The sequence below is a fragment of the Macaca nemestrina genome, chromosome 9 (genome assembly GCF_043159975.1).
Source record: "Macaca nemestrina isolate mMacNem1 chromosome 9, mMacNem.hap1, whole genome shotgun sequence".
Taxonomy (NCBI): domain Eukaryota; kingdom Metazoa; phylum Chordata; class Mammalia; order Primates; family Cercopithecidae; genus Macaca; species Macaca nemestrina.
Window position 1 is genome coordinate 22,280,844 of NC_092133.1, and position 16,067 is coordinate 22,296,910.

The 16,067-nt window shown below is 36.6% G+C and overlaps 1 long non-coding RNA gene across 1 annotated transcript in view; it reads right to left on the reverse strand.

Annotated features, from left to right (window-relative positions):
• Positions 1 to 595: 595 nt before the first annotated feature.
• LOC139356192 (uncharacterized) overlaps positions 596 to 16,067 on the reverse strand; it is a 221,733-nt gene continuing 206,261 nt past the window's right edge. Inside the window, exon 4 of the long non-coding RNA XR_011607646.1 lies at positions 596 to 679. This is a non-coding gene — a long non-coding RNA (uncharacterized lncRNA). The remainder of the gene's footprint in view (positions 680 to 16,067) is intronic.

Consider the following 16,067-nt stretch of genomic DNA (forward strand, 5'->3'; position numbering starts at 1 on the left):
TGCTGGGCCCTGAATCCACACCATGGCCCTGTTGACCGCTGCTGTGACTCTATCCACAGCCCAGAGAAAGGTCAGTGCTCATCGCAGAGGACAGTAGGCAGTGGGGTATCACAGGAAGAACTCACTGCTGGGCATGTAATGTAATCCAATTTTCTATTGTTTATTATATTTACATGTATAAAAGATCCTTGTTTAATATTAGTACTGTGAAGGACACCTGCTTGCTGCTAGGGGATACAATGCTAAATAAACATAGTTTTTGCTCATATTCCAAGCATGGAGAGTTTAGGAAGATGAATAAATACAATTTATTGACCATTTTCTAGGCACTGTATTATATCAACTTTTTATATCTTTTATATATATTTGTGAGTACATATATATATGTATACATACACATAAATATATACTTATACATTTATATATCTTTTTAAATATATATACATTTCTGTATATAGATATGAAATATCTTTATATATACCATTTATAACAGAATGTATTTCTGTATGTATGTGTGTGTGTGTATATATCTTTCTATATACATATGTATTTTGGAAATGACAATTCTTTTTCTAATAATAAAAGCAATAGAGGAGTGGTCAAGAGCACATGAATTTAAAGTCAGAATGCCTTTTACCTTAAACAAGTTACTTATCCTTCCTTGAGCCTCTTTTCCCTTCTGGAAGATAAAGAGATAGAAAATAATGTGAAGACTGAGTGAGATGAAGCATAATCCAAAAGTACATGCTTGATAAATAAGTTAACAAGTATTATCATCATGTGTATTGTTTAAAAAAAAAGAGTCAAGCAATTTTCAAAAGGCACAGAGAAGGAACTAACAGTGTCCTGTAAACCCATAATTCAGAAGTAGAACAGTTAATACCTTGCTAAATACAAGCAAGGTATTGCAATACAAGCAATTGTGTGCTTTCCCCAACACACAATTATGTACTCTGATTTTACAGAAAGGATATAATATTCTAGTGACCATACATATCCTATTTTTCCTCAATATGGAGGAAGCATTGTTATAATTCAGTACATAGAGAATCCTGTACTGTTTTAACAGTTTCACAGTGTTTTAGTCTGCAAATCATCAAGGTGTCTCCACTACTCATTTTATTTCTCTTTCTAATGGAATTGGCACATCTAGAAAAAAACACCACCAGATAGTATTTATGACAATGAACATTCTTTTCATGTTTCTTATCTTAATGGGAATTTTAACACTGAGTTTGAGGCTAGCCATGTTATAACGCTATGAACATATTCATTTATTGATATTTGATTGAAAGTTCTTGGATCAAGAATGGATGTTAATTTTTATCAAACGTTTTTCAGTATTTATCAAGTTGTATTACGTGTTTTTCTTTTGCTCTTAGTAAATTGAATTATAACCACTGATTTCCTAAGATTAAACAATTAATGAAGTCGTAGAAAGAACCCTCCCTCGTCATGGTGATTTTTTCTTTAACGTACTGCTGGGTTCTGTTTGCTGATGATTATAGATGTCCAAATCCCAAATATAATAGCTATAATACATACGATATTCTTATGTGCTCTTTGGACTTATGTTAGTGCTAATGCTATTTTTTATAAAAGTAATTGGAAGTATTTTGTTCTATTTTTATGCTTAAAAGTCTAGGTAGATTTGTTCCCTAAAGGTTGAAAGTACTTGCCAGGAAAATAATCCTTTACAAATTTCACAATATTTAACACTAGATCCCATGGTATTTTAGTTTCTACCTCTCCTAGGGTCTTTTTTGGTCATATAATTTCCCATCTGGGGGTAAAACTGTCACAAAGCCCTGAGGCTTTTCAGCTATCTTGTGGAGTCAGCATGTTTTCCCTCCACATAGCCATCTTTGTCTGATAGTGTTCCTCATTCGCTGTGAAAATGGCTTTTCCCTCCTCTCCTACTATTTTCCGAAATCTCCAGGTTAAGGATTCATTCCTCCTACAACATCAGAATAAAATCACATGGCTGTAGAAAAGCTGGATCAAAACCACACAAAGTCTGGTGATAGTTGACCTTGAGTTGTATCCTCCATTCCTAACAGTGCTGTTTTCACAGTGAAGAAAATTGGGCATAGCCTGCCATCCCTGGCCTTCCCAGCCCTCCAGCCCTCAAATCCTTAACAAAGGAAACCAATTTTATATCATTAAATATGTACTTTATGAGGACATAGCTACAACCTCCATTTTATAGAGGAAAGTGAACATGGACACATTTCTTCACCAAGCTGACCTCACAGCAGCACAGATCCAGCATTTGAATCAAGACTGCCTCCAAAGCTCATGGCCCCTCCATTGCTGTCACCAGCATATTTGAGATCTGGGCTGCAGTGGTCCTTGAAGCCCTATTGTACTTTGTCTCCTATAGAGTTTAGGGACACATGGAAATAAGTAATAGAGTTAGAATTCTGTCACTTGCAACTTAAAAGTACCAAATTAATAGAGGTGCTAATGTGTACTCATCCATCCCTACCTGATCGTAAACACACTTAATGGTGCACTGTGCTCCGTCCTTCAAATCTTTCTAGTGCAGAGACTCCAATGGAGTAGGAGCTCAAACTTCATAAACCATAACGAAGAAAATCAAGTTCCAAGTCAGTAATCATTAGATTGATTCTGTCTCTAGGTTCTAACTATAAATCATAGGAAAACTAACTTAAAATGTATAACATAATTAAACATTAACAAGCATGATATATAACTAGAGAAAAATGGCAAGCTAGAAGGGATAAATTTCAGCATCCTACACAGATATTATGTAGTCAATCCTGGCTAATCTGGTTATCTCTTTAGATTTTAATTTCCACAGCCATAATGTAAATCACTGAGCTCATACAGGATAAAATGTGTGTGAATCCTTGAGGATTAAGTGCTGGCTGCAACCAAATATTAATAAAACTTTTTTAGAGACAAATAGATCACAAATCTCAGATTCCCCTGATGACAAGAACATGATTACAAATCTGTTATCTCAGTTTCATGGATAACGAATCTGACCTTGGGCAAGTTTCTTCGCAAAATTAGTTTACCTGAAGTGGCACTAATCATATTAAACAATTCCTGAATTCCAAGGTATAAGAGAAGCTAAAACCTCCAGAAACGCCCCTCACTTCCTTTTTCACTTGTTTGGACTGGTCTAGAAGTCACTTTATGACATGGAAAATCAGTGCTAAAGGAGCAGTGAGATTTTTCTAAGGTTTTCTTTTCCAGGGTTTAGGTAGTTTCACGTTTAGAGATGTTTGCCTTATCTTTGGAAGGGAAGTATTTGTCATCCAGGAGCATACTGCATTTTTTGCAGTTCTTATATTGCTGATGTTGCTAAACACTATCATTTCCTTTAATGATATTATTCATAAGAACAGTAATTGCTCTCAAAATGACAAAATGTTCTGTGTTCCCAAACACAGTAACAGTCACTCTCCTGAAATGTGCCCACTTTCAAAGAATGGAAGGAGACCCATCCCCAGCTACCTAAGAATCACTTGAAGAATATTTACTACCATGAGCTCACTGTTAACTAAAAATGCCCCAAACAAATCATATAACAGTTATTTATTGGATTTACTCACTTAAAATGTATAAAATCCACTTAAAAATTGAACAGTTATTTCTTCTTCTATCTTCAGATATAAAAATAAATTATTTGCTTGAGATGATAGCTGAGTTTCAACCATCACCTGATGTGCTGGAAAAAATTAATTATGCAGCAAAGATTTTTGCTAAATCAGGGCTTTCTACAATCCTGAGATATAAACGTTGTCTATAACCATATCAAAGGAAAAGATTAGATGTTGAGCTCAGCTTTATTTTGCCAATGTAGAGGATGGAAAGAAAAAAAAAATGAAAAACACCTTTTCTTGAAAAGCAATTAGTCTCCAGGGGCTAACACTGTACTTGATGTGCCAAGAAAAATAAAGAGACAAAGAGAACATTTGCTGTGAAATTACATAGGATGTCTTTGCCTTTAAGAAAAGACCTTACAAACATAGCTCTTGACCTCTAAAAGTTGAAATGTGAATCTAGCCAATTAGTGGGAATTTCTGGGTATAAGACATTCTCCATATTCCCGCCTCTGCTTCTGCTGTTCTCCATCTAGATGCCCTCTCCTTCATCTGGGTGATGGAAAATCTGTCTGTCCTCCCACAATCTCTGGTCTTCCTCCAGGAATAGCCCAGTGATGGAGAACACCCTGTATGCTAGGTGCTAGGTCCTTTGTCTGCGTGACATCTAATCTTCACGACAGGTCTACTGTACAGATGTTTGTGCAATGGGCTGAGCCAATTAAGTCAATGGCACAAACCACTCAAAAGTTACAAGGGAAAAAAGGCAGGCCTTTACGTCAGGGAACTCATAGCTGAGCCTCTATGATAGTACACATATAGTTGTTGCTGACAGTAAAATCATACTGTTCTCCCGCTTGTCACAATCGCACAAAACATCCACTCAGACAGGGTCACTTCACAACACAAAATACAAATACCACTTTTTCCCTTGGCTAAATGAGTGGCTGCTAGTTCTTTGCCAGTTACAACTTTATTCTCTCTCTAGTCTACCCTCCCTATAGATAAGATTTATTAAGATAGTTTATCATAGAATTGCAGAATTCAGAGAGAATATCCAATTCCTTGGACACTCCCAAAATTACCCATACAAATCCTAAATTTTATTATACGTTCTTTCTAACATCCTGTTACTGAGAAACCTTGCAGTTTCACATGATATGTGTTCCCCCATGTGGCAAGAAGTAATTGACCCAACTTTTTCAACTATAGGTGTGTTTCTGTGGTCTAAAGTATGTGCTTTCTGATCACTCTGCCACATTCTCACTTGCTCCCTGAATGGCCTGGGCCTCTGTTTTCTCATCTCTAAAATGGGAATAATAAAAATATCTAATTCATAGGGTGCTTGTGAGAATTAAGTGAAATGATGAGATGAATAACTGTGAGCTGCTCTTATTATAATTCCCACTGCCGTCTTTACTATTTTTATTACTATGGCACCAGGACACCACACTGCTTTACCATGACCTTTTTGAAGAGCCTGGCTTCATAAGGGTCTCTCCCTCTATACCTCATACATGTATTAAGCTTCTGCTATATGCAAAACACTTTTCTATACCTCTCAGAATTCCCCTTGCTGAAAACATGCAAAATTTTCAAGTGGAAAGCCTTTGCTCACTATTAAAAATGACTTTTATGTTGCCTTGTATATTATTTCTACTTTTATGCCATTTGTCTATGATGAGATGGTTTCTGCCCTTAAGGAGCTTACTGTATCTGGAAGCCGTAACCTCCATAGCTCTTGGCACTTAGTATATGATCAATAAAACATGTGTTGATTGACAGATTGAAACAAAAGGCCAGCAGAACAGAAATGTACCACTGAGAGTGTAAAGTAGCACATTCTTCAAAACGTAGGGCTCTGAGGCCTTGGATGAGTAGAAATGAGCAATTCAGGAGCCCTTTGGCTTAAGGCCCCTCTTGCTGGCTGCTTCCCCCCTCTCAGCAGTTCTGGTTTTGCACCCTCCAGGTTAACAAGATCACAATGGTTTAAGCATTTGCCTGCCTTCATCTTAGGAAAAAAATAATACAAAAGGAGCGAATTTCATAGCATTATCTTTCAGGAATGGTTTTCTTATACTCCTCTTCTTTCCCATTCTACCACCTAACATTTTTTCTTGGCTCCAGATAGCGTAAGTTTCTATTAGTAAAAGAAAGTTCCTTTCTAATAACTAATTTTCCACACACCCCAAACAACTTCCAGTTTTTACTTTTTTATGATGCAGGGGAGGCTTTCAATAGAATATGAATGTTTAATTTGCTGTATGCAGCAAGCATTCCTTTGATGTCCTCCTAAGACCACTGTGGTAGATTTTCAGTATTCCTTGGAAGACCAGGTAGGGAAACTCCTTTTCCCTCTAGTAAATATATAACTTTCTTTGAAAATTGTTTGGTTTTTATTACCAAGGAAAGAGTTGTTTTCTTTAAAACTAATGAGCAATGCTCCCTACTCACAGCCTGATGGATTCTGAAACACCATAATGATTGGAGGGTCCTGGTGTGTGTTCTACCTGGACAAAGATGCTTAACTGTGCCACTCCCACAATCCAATTCAGATGGCAAAACTTGTCCTCCTTCTCCCCTTCTCACCATGGCTACTGCGAGAAGGACAATTCCTCTCCTATTCCACAACTATTTGCATTTGCTCCTTACTTAATGAAAATGAATCCCCAGGACTGAGACTGGGAAGGGGTATCCATGTCATGGCATACCATTGCATACATTCAGTCAGTATCTGCGCACCTGAGATAGCCTCCGTGCATTATTTTAAATAATAAAAAAGCAAGATATAGACATACATGGTATATTCCCAAATTCCCACTTATGTAAACTCTCACAACTAAAATCCCTGTATATGTGCTTAAATATTTATGTGATTGTTGAACATGTGGAAGGTATAGATGGACATATCTTAAACCACAGATTTCCCCTGGAGGCAGGAGACATGGGAGGAAAAGGGGAGTACAGTAGAAATTACCACCTTTCCCTGACATATTTTGGAAATTTTTTCACTTCTTAGATCATATGATTTTTTAAAAATAAAGAAGAAAAAATCACACAAAGAAATCTTTTCATCCTTTCTGACTCTTGAGGTTGTACCTGCAGTGCTCAGTAACTTTTTTCTGGCAAGGGTAAGCAACAGAAGCCTCAGAACACCACAGTGTGATGTGAGAAGAGGGTCCTGGGCTTGCAGCAGGAACATGTGGGTGTAAGAAAATTTGGAGTAAGCAAAACATATTATTGAGTATCTCCAAAGGAAAATTATGCAGTGTTTTGCTCATACCCTTCAGGATTATCTGATTCTAGCCTTTCATTGCCTTTGAGAAATTTTAAAACTCTGTACATTATAGATGACAGCAATGCAAAATAATTTCTTACTATACACATGCAATTGAATTTTTCCCAGTAGAATGACATATCTCTTTCTCTCTCACTTTTCTGATCTTTAAATGTGTATGTTCTTTGGATTTTCTGATTATACTCCGTCTCAAAAAAAAAAAAAAATCAGTTCTCTCATTAATGGGTGAATTAAATAAAATCTTTAACACATCTTCATTTTATATCTCAGTCATTCATGATTTTGCTTTTTTTAAATGAGTGGCCCTTCATATTGGATTAGACCCCACTGTGACCAGAACAAGCACCACCTATGTCACATAGAGGAGGTCTCTTCACTTCTCTGACCCCATCCATCCATCTCCCTACCCTTCTTTCTTTTGTTTTCTCTCTCGCTCACCCCACTATCTCCACATAGAATCAGAAGGCTACGTCTGTAATGATGCTCAGTGGTAATTTCTGGGTGGTGGGATTTGAGGATATTTATAGCTTTTTTTGTTTGTTTTACTTGTCTGCATTATTGAATCTTTTGTAATGGGCATTCACCATTTTGATAAATCAACAAAGTGTATGGGAGCAGAGTTCCAAAGCTTGTCAGGATTTCTCAGGTACTCCTTTCTCTCCTAATTGTTTTAAAAATGTTGTCTTCAAAGAACCAGTGCAGTGAGAAATCTGACATATTCATAGGAGTTGATAAACTTTACCAAAGAATAATCTTTAAAATGCCCAGAGTTCAAAGAGCAAAATTTCTGAAGGGCTGCCCCAGGTGCTCAGATGCCTCTGTCATAATATGGTCTTTTCAAAGGGACGTTCAGGTCCTGAGACACTACTAGAGGCCAGCAACTCTGTCCCTGGGTTTCTCCAGCACTACTGTCCCCATGGGGCCTTTTCAAGATGGACGTTTGTTGGGGCAGATTTCAGTCCCTGATGTATCCCTAGCTGCACCACGGAAACCAGCACATCCATTTTGTAAGAGTATGCACCACAGGCATTTAATGGAAATAAACCATTCTGACAGGTATGTGCAATATACTGAAGCTTACAAAGGACATTTATGGACATTATCTCATTTGATCTGCATCTAACCTAAATGAAAGAGGCAAAGCAGATGGTAAAGCACTCCTCTTTACAGGTGAGAAAACAGGTGCACAAGTTTCAGAGCCAGAAATCCCAGGAGCAAGTGTAGCCTTGATGTTCCGAAATGACCTCATGACCTCCTATATGTTCTCCACTATAAAGCGCTCATCAGAGTTTATGGTGGGGGAGGGGGCCAGGGAGAGAAAATTATTCTGGACTGTAACATTTTAAAATCTTGGTCTTTAACATCTTTAAACTTTCTGTTTAAAATTGTAATTAATGATATGTGATTAAATCTCAAAAAATTCCTCTTGAGAACTTATTTTATTTTAAAGATATTCTTTAGGGAGAATGAGGAGGTCAGGACTTAAACTCTCTTTCCATTTACTCACTCGTTCTGAGAAGTGGTGGAGGTTAACTTTGTGAATAATTGCAAAACACCAAACCTCTCTGAGCCTTAGTTTACTCTACACTTTCAGTGAATAATTAGGAGGCTTCAGGGCAGTATTGCATGTAAATGCTAAGCACAGGACCTAGCCCCTAGAAAGCATTCAAAAACTTATCAGTTAATAATGATTGGATAAGACACCAGTTATGACACCAAGCTCAGATCATGTAAACATTATATTAAAAACTAATAACTGCATTTTTGGCAGCTACAAAGCTTTCTTCTTCTAGATCTCCAGTAAACTCACATTGTATGATGAATAACATTAGATTCAATTTACCATGGGAATCACTCTCATTTATCCATACTATTGGAGGTAAACAAGGTATAGATCATTAAAAACCATGAATAATTGAAAAACGCTGTTACTTCAACTTTAAAATACACTACCTTCTTTCTCAGTTCCCTACTCTGCCCACCCTCTCTTTCCATCACATTTATTTCCAACTTTTGATAGAATTACACAGTGAATTCTGATTGTTGGAGACAAACGATCCATGGAAATAGACAACTTAATAATTTATGGGCATCCAAAGGAGTAGATTGGGATTATATACTTAATCTAGTGCAGTGCTTCTCAACCTTAACACTATTGAAATTCTGGGTAATTATTTGTCGTGAGGGGCCATCTGTTCATTGTAATATGTGTATGAACATCCCTGCCTCTGCCTACTATGTCAGTAACACACTCCCATTTACTCACTCCCCAGATGTGACAACCAGAAATGACTCCAGACATTGCCAAATGTCCCTTGGGGAGTAAAATCAATTGCATTTGGTTGACAACCACTGGAGTGGTTCATTGAGCTGCTTCTCTAAGGCACTGTGTTAAATTCTGGAATAAGAATGCTGTGTACAACTTGGTGTTTACAAGTTAGTGGGGGAGATTACCTAGGGGTAATGCACTTGCAGCCCCTTGAAATGGGACCTCATGATCATTTTAGCTGAAAGCAGCATGTAGGGCTTGTGTTTCATAAGATTCATTGAAGAATGCTGTTGAATATAGTTTAAAATTACTCACATACCCTATGATGCCATTTGCAGCATAAACCAATGCTACAAAAAAATACCTTATAACAACCCAGCATGTCTGTCCTTCAAAGTAATGCCCATCTATCTCTCTGGGTCCAGCTCAAATGATTATTATTTGTCAGTTTCATAATAGTCAGACACCAATACTCCTAAAACTCTTCATCTGATTGGCACATCAGATTATGTCTCTTCTGCAGCCCAGAAGGGTGCTTCAGTCGATTGTGGAAACTTGAAACAAAGCAGGAAGAATTGTTCAGGCACAGCTCATCCAATGAGAATGGAACCAACTAGAACTTCTAGTTCTCTTTCAAAGTACCAGTGTCTAGGGCTAAAGAAGATGAGGACCACCAACCATTTCAAGGATGGAAGCCTGAATTAATGGAGATAATTGGCCAAGGGTCACAGAAAATGTCCTTTTAAAAATAATAACGCTTACTCTTTTTCTTAACTGTCCCAGATAACACATTCAAATGAGCTTTTATTCATCTTCTTATATACTCACATAAAAGTCTGTTTTAAAATGTTTTTTGCTCTGTTGCCTTTTTTATTAGAAATTTTTATTGGAATTCTTTTTCACTCTTGTATCAAGAGCTGCAAAGCCTTGGAACATGAGATGAAGCCTAGTGCTGCTGTCTTATAGAATCTACCAGGCAGGTAAAATTTTTAACACAAGCAAATTCTGCATCCTTAGCTGTGCAAACAACAAGAAAGCAATGATTCCTCTCCAGTAGGTTTCTCCACATCTCCACACTGCTTCTCGTCACATAAGGGACACAGTGCCCAGCAAATGCAACTGCCCTGCTTACCTTGGCTAGGCTGTAGTCATGAGATGAGCCTGCAGATGGACTAAGTCCTCGGCATTTCAGCTGGAGATTCCCAGACTTGGCTGATCAACAGAATGATCTGGGAACATTTCAAAATTCAGTTTCTGGGTTTGCTTCAAAACTTGTTGGATAGAATCTCCGGCCATGATGATTTAAATTTTTGTAAAGTTCTGCAGGTGATTTGATGATTAGCTGAATTAGAAATCATTGTATTAAGTTTTTAGATTCTGAGACTTGGTGCTATCTTGGTAATGTCATTCTTCAATAAGGAGGTTCAATGATAATTGAATCAGCAGCGACCATATCCCCTAACTCAAAGATCAACTGTAGTAAAAATTAGAAAACCAAAATATATTAGCATTAACAAATGCTTTATTCTATGACAAATATGGGAAAAATGTATCAAAAAAATCTTATGCCCTGATTTTTCTGGAATATATTCAAATTAAATTATTGCCTTTGTAGCATAGTAAATAATTTAAAAATTTAATAAATTCTATTTATTACTACCAAAATAGGTAAACCAAATATGCAGACAACTTTTCACATACAGCACCTGCACAAAAATTTTCCCCAGCCCAACAGCTCAAATTTTGGTTCATTTACTCATTCATCAGAAATGTCTACTTCCAGAGACTTGATCTCAGTAATTAACTAGTTTTTGATATATTTGGAAGAATAAGCCAGGGATCAAAACTAGAATGCAAAAGGTCATACCTAATTGAGTGCTGAATAATAAATGTCCAATAAAATCAGAGATTGTTTGAGATTGGTGGTAGTTTACTAAGGTAGTCAGGAGAATCATCCCTGAGAATAGAGATAGGGTCTGAAGAAAGGGAATAATTAGAAGAGAGAACCTGGAGAGGTGCTTCAACCAACCTTTTACAGTTTCTCCCACTGCCTGATACAGTAGAAGACAGCTAAGAACCACTACTAGCTCTTAAAGATTTGATGCTTGGAAAATGGAAGTAGTAAGGCAATTTGATATTGACTGCAGGACCATCCATTGCAGCCAAAAACACTAACCATTAGTGAGTACATCTTTTTTCACCCAAGCTCTGATCTCAGCCAGCTTCATCCTCATCACCCATAGTAAAGGAGAATTAAAAGACACAAGCAAATTAGCTTCTAAATCAAGCTTATAACTAGTCATCTATAGGGATAGAGCAATTGCCACATTGTTGAGCTTATCGTAGCTCATTGCTGTCCAATGTGATATACCAGGTCTTTGTAGGGTACTGAATTCTAGTAAAACACAGATAACAGAAAATATATATATTTAGAAACTTGACTAATTTACCGGCAAAATGAAATATCTCAAGAAATGTGTTAGCACACTGCTCTCTATGTTCCGAAAGAAATAAAGAAGATTTTTGTTGTATTAGTGCCAAAAGCTTGTCTATTAATCTCATTTACATGCTTATCATAGATCAATGTTTTTGCCTAAAATGATTAAACATAAGTATGTCCTATGTCCTCTCTGCCCAAATCTTTTGAATTTGTTTTGATATGTTTAAATATCAACACAAATATAGTAATTTACACAGGAAGTTAGTTTTGAAAATAAAGTTCATAGATGTCTGGAATGTTCTTGGGCTAACCTCAATAGGAAAGCATTCAGAGCAGCAAATTAATATGAGAAAAGCAGAATTCACAACAAAGATTACTACCAGAGATAAAGGGCACATCACAATAATGAAGGGTCCAATTCTTCAAGAAGATACAACAACTCTAAAAGTGTATGTGCCTAATAACAGAGCTTTAAAACACATGAAACAAAAACTGATATAAATAAGAGAAATATACAAATCCATGATTGTACTTGGAGACTTCAACACTCCTCTCTCAGTAATTGATAGGTCAAAGAAGAGAAAAAAAAAAATCAGTAACACATAGAAAACATGAACAACGCTACCAACCAGTCTAAACTAATTTACAACTGTAAAACTCTTTACCAGCTGAAACAGAATACACATTGTTTTCAAGTCTACAAGAAATATTCACAAAAACAGACAATGATGTGAACCATAAAACAAAGCAGAATTCATTCAGAATACCTAAATTATACAAAGTGTTCTGGGTGTTTGCTAATGTTCTCCATGTTACAAAATAAACTAGAAATTAATAACAAGAAAATACCAGAAAAAGCTACAAATAGTTGAAAATTAAACAATATGCTTCTGATTAACCTATGGGTCAAAAAAGTACTGAGGCAATTAAGTTTTATCAAAAGTACTGAGGTAATTAAATTCAGGGGTGAAAGGTTTTTATAACAAATGGTGCTAGAACAACTAGATAGCCATATAAGAAAAAGTGTATATCACTCCTCACCTCACACCATATGCAGTAAAAAGTAAATTCTTAAACTATAAAGTACCTAGTAGGAAACAAGAAAATATTTGCAACCTTGAGGGACAGGAAAATATTTCTAAGACACAAAAACCATAAACCATAAAAGTAAAATTGATAAATTGAATTATATTAGTTTTAAATGTTTTCTCTTCACAAACAACATTAAGAAGGCACAACTACAACTGGCAGAAAATATTCACAATACATAAGCCTGAGAGAAGACTTCTATCCAGAACATAAAGAGAACACTTATGAAATAAGAAAACAAGGTATTTAAAGTCAGCAAATAATTTGAACATACACTTCACCAAGTAAGATACACAAATAGAGAACAAGCCTCTGAAGGGATACCTGACATCATTAATTATTAGAGAAGTTAAATATAAAATCACAATGTAATACCACTATACATCCCCTAGAAGGGCTAACATTTAAGGGAGTAATTTTCCACTGCTATACAATAAATAGCACAAAATTAGCAGCAAATTTTTATCTCACAATTCTGTAGGTCTGAAGTTCAGATGGATTTGACTGTGTTGTGTGTTTCAGGTTTCACCAGACCAAAATTTTAAGTATTGGCCAGGCAGGGCTCTTATCTGGAGGTCCAGGGTAAGTACCTGCCTCCAAGCTCATTCGGGTTGATGGGAGAACCCAGGTGCGGTTTTTTTGTGTGACTATAAAAATGAAGTTCTTATTTTTTGGTGACTGTTGCTGTCAGGTGGGAACCACTCTTATATCCTGAGGACAGCCCTCATTTCTTCAAAGAAGTAAAACCACATCAAGTTCTTCTCAAGCTTCAAATATTTAATATTTTTGACTTCTGACCTCTTCTTCTGCCACAAACCAGAAACGAACTAATTTTTTTTTTTTTTTTCTCTGGAGACAAGTCTCAATCTGTTGCCCAGGCTGGAGTGCAGTGGCACAATCTCGGCTCACTGCAAGCTCCGCCTCCCGGATTCACACCATTCTCCTGCCTCAGCCTCCCGAGTAGCTGAGACTACAGGCGCCCGCCACCACGCCCAGATAATTTTTTGTATTTCCAGTAGAGACGGGGTTTCACCGTGTTAGCGAGGATGGTCTCAATCTCCTGACCTCGTGATCCGCCCGCCTGGGCCTCCCAAAGTGCTGGGATTACAGGCTTGAGCCACCGCGCCTGGCCAAAACAAACTTTTTTATTTTTATTTTTTTGGTTGTAAAGGTTTATGTGATTAAATCCGAGACATTTGGATAATCTCTCTATTTTAAGGTCAATTGGGCCATATAACATAACACAATCCCAGGAGTGACATCTTATCACATTTCTAGGTTCACAAGCAGGATGAAATTCCACAGGCATGGCTAAAGCTGTTATCCACAGGTAAGATCTCTTCTCTATCTCCAGCCCATCGTAACATACTTGAGGAACAACGCTTTTAAGCTTCCTAGATGCCTTATTGTTTGCTTTAGAAGATACATGAGGAGCACCATTAATCTCCTGGAAGGGCTTTTGTGCAGCTGAATACTCTGGTCCTTGGATCTTTCTGAGGTTCCAGCAAAAGTTGGTGTAACAAGTTGGTGTCCTCAGCCTATTTTCTATGCCATGCTTTCAGCATCTATTTCTAAAACGCAGCCCCTTGTGACATCTGGACCTGCGAACAATTTCCCCATTATTGGGTTCTTGGTTTTTTTTTTTGTTTAACAGTTTTTCACACAATTTATCTCTCTCCTCTCACATTTTATTAGAAGCAGCAAGAAGAAACTAGGCTGCACCTTCGACATTTTGCTGGAAAATCTTCTCAGCTAAATATCCGAGTTCATAATGTGTGAGTTTGCTTTCTATTTAAGTATTGGAGACAATTGCTAAGCTCTCTGCCACTGTAGAGTAGCATATCACTTCCTCCAGCTTCCAGCATGTTCCTTACTTCCTTCCACACCCTCAACATTCTGAAAGTCTGTATTGCTACTAAGCCTTTTCAAGGTGATCTAGGCTTTTGTCACGCTCCTCAAAATTCTTCCAACATCTGCCCAACTCCAAAGTTACTCACACATTTCACTTATTTGTTATGGCAACACTCACATCCAGGTATCAAATGTATATTAGTTTTTTATGTTACATTAGAAATTACCACAAAATACAGCGGCTTTTAGTATCTCACAGTTCTAAAGGTTAAACTTCCCATTGAGTTGTTCAGGCTTTTTTGAGGTCGAAATCAACGTTTTAGCTTAGTTGGGCTTTTATCTGGAAGTCCTGGGAAAGAAGCTGCTTCCAGCTCATTCAGTTGTTGAGACTGACTTTTATTTGTAGAACTAAAGTTTCCGTTTCCTTCCTGACCATCAACCAGGAATCTCTCCAAGCTTCATCAGGAACTTCACCTGCCGTTCCTTTTCACGTGGTCTCCTCCATCTTCAACAAAGGTATGTTGTGTCCTTCAGATGCTTTAAATTTCTCTGATTTCTTCTGATGCTCCCAAACCTATAAAATGCTGTTTTATTTATTTATTATTATTATTTAAAGGGCTCATGTGGTTTAGGTCAGGTCAAGCTGAACAGTCATCCTTTTGTTGTACAGCATAATATCATATAGTCATGGGAGTAGCATTTCATAATGTTGCAGGTTCCATTTATACTCAACAAAGAGGGGATTATACACAGATAAGCTCCACTAGTGATCGTTCTTAGAACTCTGCCTACCAGCAAATCTTTTGGAGATGATAGAAATGGTCATTATCTTGATTGTAGTGATAGTTTTATCAGTGTACATAATGGTCAAACTCATTGAATTGTACACTTCAAATAGATGTATAAACTTATACATCAATTAAAGTTTAAATAGTCTACCTCATTATATTTAAGGATTAAGTATGTAAAACATTCCCCTTGATGTCAGAAGCAAGATAAGGATTTGGCTTACTCTATTTACATCCTTTATGATTGTGCTAGAAGTCCTAACTAGTGAATAAAGCAAACAAAAAGTCATGAAAGGAATGAAAATATGGAAAGAAATAAGTATAAATGTCGCTTTGTGCAAAAGACATGATTGGGTATGTAAAAGTTCCAACGAATCTATAAAACACAGCATTAGAATTAATAAGAAAATTACCAATGTTGCAAGACTGAGGTCACTATACAAAAATAAACTGTGTTAGTATATGTTAACAAAAATTGGGGAAATAAAATTTTTAAATATGTCCTTTCCAGTAGCATTTAAAAATGTCAAATGTCTCAGAATAAATTAAAGAAACATATATAATTCTCTACACTGAAAACAATAAAACATTGCTAAGAAAAATTAAAGACAAATAGAGAAATATACTATTCTCATGAATTGTAACAGTCAATATTAATGAAATGTCAGTTATTCCCAGACACATCTATAGATTTAATTCCAATCAAAATCTCAAGGTTTTGAGAAAACTGACAAGCTTGTTATAAAGTTTACAGAAA